The following is a 6,000-nucleotide window of genomic DNA, read 5'->3' on the forward strand; positions in this document are numbered from 1 at the left end:
AGTTGTTGTAGCACGAGAGTAAGAATTGTGACCTTATTCTTAAAAAAAGTGCGCTTTTGAAATATCGTAGTTTTATCATTAAAATTTATTAAAGACTCGAGTTTGTAAGTATATACACGTTTGTTACTTCTCTACTTTCTTTTTCTTTTTTCTAAACAAGTATTGATGAAACTTGGTAGAAATCAGATTAGCAGGCTATTAATCCAGGTGAAGAAAGTTGAAGTAGTAGCTATTACATATACTATACCTACTACGACACACGCCAAAAGAATTTTAATTTCAAAGTTTTTGCACCCGCATGCTAACTTATTTTACTGTTTATAATTACTGTCCACCCTTCAAGGTGTTCAGTAACTAAAGGTTAAGCAGATGTTAGGAGACCAGTAAAGTTGACATACCGTTATGTAGGTAGGTAGGTCTTGTATGAAAACTTATGGGTTTTTTGTTACGGTGGAAGTGAAGTGGAACTGTTATAGGAATAATTTTCTACAGTTTCAGTTAATAAGCCACGTGTGCTAACTGGAATATTATTAGATTGAAGCCATAAGTTTATGTATGTGACAATCCTGTCAAATGCTGTCTTCCCTCTGTCACGTTAACATGAAAATAGAGAAAGAATACTTGTGTCTAGATCCAGTGATTGGTTTGGTCGAAAAGCACACTAAAATAATTAAATTGGAACATGCATAAAGAATTATATGATTAACCTCTGTGCTATTGCCAATATTTATATAATAAGCTGTCATGTGGATTTTGCAATATAATCCAACTGCCTAATAAGAGATTATATTTTTTTAATTAGAAAGCTTGGTAGCCATTAATTCACTTGAACTTCTTTACTAACATACCGGAAACTTCACCATTACAAAAAACAATATTAACTCACCAAGCGTGCGCCAAGACACTTTTTTTTGCAAAAAATGCATCTTTTCAACCGCAAAAGGTTAATGACTAAGTGACCACGTGCCATGAACTTTGAGGACTCTATGACTCACCTTCATACGGTGGTATACCGACCGTGAACACACCTGGTCACCCTACTAGCAAATGAAGTTGGAATTTGAGCCTTATTCTCAAGATATTAAGGTTGAGATTAAGTGATGAGTTTATGTAGTAGACAGGTGTGAATTTTTATTGAAGAAAGAATATGAATGAACGTATTTTGTTGTAGTGAAATGTCGTTACGGTAGCGATGGTTAAGTACTAAAGATTAATAGTATCTAGTTACTAAGGATACATAAAGTATGTGTGGCAAATTATTAAAGCTACATTTGATCACATAAGTATCTACTTACATACAAACATATTCCTAGACTAGATCGTTGCCATTATTAAGGTTAACTAATGCTCGCATTTTTTTATTTATTTCAAATTATGCACTATTCATGGTAACCGCTTATTTTTGTGATGATATTTGGCAGCCGACCCCTAATTTAAAAAATGTCATTAAAAATATTTTCTCATACATTTTTTATCACTGGTCACTAGTCTTAACAATACGCCCTCATACGTCCGGCCCATTAAAACTAATATGTGATCCAAATAACTATAAACAATACTCTTCTATCCCTTTCACGCCTTTTAGCAAAACGGAAGCTGTTAATGCAATCACTTAAAAAATTATCAATGCAAAATATATCTTATGCATCAGATTTAAAATTCAAATTAGAATAGCAGCGCATCATTAACGCAAAACATGATTAATGAGAACACAAAATTAATATTGCACTACCTCTGATACTTATTTGTAAGGATATAGAGGGTAAAATCGAATGTCTTATAAAAATAAATAAAGTTGTAATAAAAAGTGAATGTCCAGAGAATTTAAGGGAGCGAGATTAAAAACTACCATTGTTCTGCGCGAAAACGAGACAGAGCTCTACAAATGTAGCAGTGACTCTTTCTCGTAGGCCCTTAACACTTTGTATTTGGGGTACAAGCAGAGTCAATACGTTAATTTGCATAATAAAAGGAATATTTTAAATAATGCAGGACCCTTTAAATTGTTGGATGGCGGCTATCAATTGCGAAATAGGAAAAAACTGTCCACTCCATTGGACATGCGAAGAATATTTTGAAAGCAATGGAGTTGTTTGCTGCATAGATATGGGCGCGAAATTACACGATCGGAGCCGGTCGGTTCCTCTTATTATTTTACACCGAGCGCCTTCGAGCATTGCTAATGACAAAAGCAAAAAATAAACCTTACTACAAATACTAAGTACTCGATTTTCAACTCGTTAAGAATTTGCTCATCTCTCCGAGCCGGTCTGTCTGAACGTACCCTAATTCTCAAAATTAGTACTCGTTAGATAATAATTAGGAACGTATTTTTCCAACTACATATATGTTCATGTTATACGAATCCTTATTAGAAACATTTATTTTTCTAAATAAATTCATTTAAAAGAGAAATGTTAAATTTACATTGTTATGGTGAAAATGTATTATGAATCGGCGAATACTTAGCTAGCCAGAAAATGAACCTACGATTTTTATTTGTGTTTACTAAAAATATTTTTAAGTCCTCACAACTTCACCTGATCTCAGTAATTCGGAAATTTCTTCGAATTTTCACTTTACTTGTACAAAGCAAGAAAAATATAACCAAACACGACTCCACCCCACTTTTCATCCACTAAAAGGGTGAGAGGGTCCACTCTTTGTCCTCCTCAAATGACCTCCGCAATCATTTCCATTCACCGTCCGTTCCCATACAAGATACGGGTACTGATTCACTATATTTGAATACGCTCATATTAGATAATTAACTACAATATTTGCATGGAGAACAGAATGAATAGCGGAGGTGCCATAACGGAAAATCTTCTTAGAAAGTAGCGCGCCAAAATGCGGGCGTTCAGGACGAGGAACGTTTCTGTCTCCGCCTTTATACGCCTTCTTTGAAACCAGGCATTTTATGAAATACCAAAAATCGTCGACAAATATCTCAAAGAACCCAAACGCCTCGTTAGTTAACTCATAACTGATCGTTTCAGTCATGCCTGTCGTACCTATTTGAACTACAAGAAGGCGTCTGATCTACCTGCATTATGGCATCTCCGCTCATCTTACTTACTCCGTGAATATTTGTCATTGTTTGCTGTATAGGCCTAATTTTAATCACACGGCTTATTTGTGTTTCCATCAATAGTTGACCGTAGGTGTTCTGTAATTAAATTCTGGGACGTATCAATAGCGTTTGATTATGGTTGAAAAGGTGGGCAGTGGGTATTGAAGGGTTGATGCTTAATTAAAGTTGATTATCGGTGATACAGAAGGACACAGAGTTAGAGGAAGGACTAATTTAATTTACTTTGATTGAAACTGCACACAGAAATTATCAAATTATTGCTTATACTATAAAAGCGAAAGTACCGCAGTCCGTCTGCTTGTCTTTCAAGTTTTAATCACGAAACTATTGATCCAATTTAAAAGAAATTGGCTGCACAGATTATGCACAGCCTGAGAAACCACAATGGCTGTCTTTCTATCTCCTCTCCAAATCCCCACATTTCACATTCAGAATTTAGGCGTTGCCTGCAAGGTTTTCACTCGAGTAGCACACTGAGTAAGATAGAATAAAAACAAATTATATTCTTCAAGTGCATTACATAAGGCTTACCACACGTATAAATTGATGAACCATGTACGACTTTATTTATTATCTTCTACATAACTCAAACACACACGTAACAAGCATCCCAATGAAATCATTAGAGGTTTTATGACTGGCTACCTATCAGTCCTCACTTTAATAGGCCATTATTGCACACATGTATAGACCGTTAATAAACCTAGGTACCCCCGAAAGCAGTAAAACCTTTTACGAGTGCAGTAGGAAATATTTCGGAAATCGTGACGTCATTATTTTGGATCGCGTTTATTGGTTTTGGTGGCACGCGACTCCGCTTGCATCGTGTATTGAAATATTTACTTTTTTGGTAATTTTTGCATTCTAAGTTGTATTTTGTAGAAGTTGGAAGCTTTTTAATCAATAATTTAACTATTTTACTTTAAGTACTTTATTTTTTACGCGAATATAGGTAAGGCGATTAAATCCATTGTCACTACCTGATGTTAAATAATACTTATATCTACTAAATTGAAAGTTTTAGAGACGATTTTTCAATTGCCAGACAACTTTATCTGACAACTTTTGTGTAGAAAATATTTATGTCAAACCGCCATATTTAGGTATTTCTCAGATAGAAATTAAGATGATTTAAAAATCAGACCTTAATTGTGTAGGTATATTCCAAGTACCTAATAATTACTGAGCAGGTACTTATTTTTGGCAGTTAATTTTCTTTTGGCTGAAAACCAAGTTCTTCATACTACTTTCAGTGTAGTTATATCCTATACGGATGCAGTTTATTTCCCAGTTTTCGTTTATCTATGCTCGTTATTCACGCAACGTCGATTATAATGGACAACCGTTATTGTTGAAATTTTATTGACTCGATACTGCCCGATAGGTTCAGTATAAAAATACCTTTTTATTTGCGAAACGGGGGTGGTAAACTGGACAGATTATATAGATACATAGCTGTTTATAAAACGAGTCAGAATAGTAGTTAAAAGTCTACTAATCTGACGACTCTATATCTATCGTGCGTAAACGTTGCCTTTCAGTTATAGAGGTAAATAACTTCTGCAGCCAACCAACCAACCCTCCAAAATAAGAACACTTACTGAATAAAGCCCATTTTTCATTCATATTGTTTTTAAACTTTAAATTGCAGTTGCTCGTCCAAAAACGTAGGTATCTTTATATATCTCACGTCTCTTAACATTTTGCTGAATTTGATGTTCTCACTGAAATAAAGACTTATTATCGTGCTATAGTAAAATTGCAGTGAAAGGCAACGTCTATTGAAAGGTACTTGTGTCGTCTACGGTGTTTGTTAAAATACTGTAGAAATATAGCAAGCAGAAAAGCAATCATCACACGAGCATTGTTTCGAATTAATTTCGAAATAAAAGTATGCAGCATACAAAAAGTGCAGAGCAATCGCGGATCAATTACAGCACCCTACGCTTTGTGTTATAGCATCTCTTCACTGGCATTAACTGTCCGGCGATGCGTCCGGCAATGTCCGGCCAGTAGAAAGAAATCAGTAAGACCAATACCTAATGAAAAATGCAATAATATTCCTACTGCCTTTATGCCAATCTTATTACCCGGGCGTAATGTTTAAAAAAAAATGAAATCATACAGGCAGCTTTTCCATACACGATTGGTAAGACCTAAGGCAAGTTTTATAATCCTGAGTGCTTATGTACTCAGTTTTGAGTTGACCTCTTCCACAAAACCTCATCATAGACAATTTATCAAGCTGCTCGCCTTTCAATTAACCAGTGATAAAATAATTGTTGCATACCTATGTCTAGATTAAAATTAACTCAAATATAAGAACGAGATAAAAGGGGCTCTTTAACAAAACTCATCTACCTTTGTAAGTTGAACTTCTGCACACCCTCCCACAGTGGTCGTCCGGTCAAATATTTACGAGTGCGGCTCCTGACACTTTATGATTATGTTCCAATGTTGATTGAATGGTGGCCACCCTACGGCGCAATTATTGTACCCCATTATAGTACCGATCACGGTTTTGTGGATATATTTGTGTATTCCCTTTGGGAGGTTATTTTGTAATGATTTTGTTTACTGGTAGATATGTCAAAGCTACTTTTGAAGCGCTATGTTGCCTTTAAGTACCGTGCAATAGCATGTAAATAGTGCATAGATAACAAGATACAAATCTTCTTTTACGCGGATAGTCATTTCCTTTAGTTCAAAAAACTACTATTCTAAAGCAGAGGAAATTGATATCAACCGATGATTAATTTGTTAGACCAAAACATTCTATTTACAAGAAGTGCTAGGTATAACAGGTAGAGTATTTAGGTGTACAGGATCTTTGATTGCCACAACCATATTCTGGGTATATTTTGGTTCTTGATTAATTTAAGCTGCTCTTAGGTAGAGGTACGTAG

The sequence above is a fragment of the Helicoverpa armigera genome, chromosome 23, assembly GCF_030705265.1.
Source record: "Helicoverpa armigera isolate CAAS_96S chromosome 23, ASM3070526v1, whole genome shotgun sequence".
NCBI lineage: Eukaryota > Metazoa > Arthropoda > Insecta > Lepidoptera > Noctuidae > Helicoverpa > Helicoverpa armigera.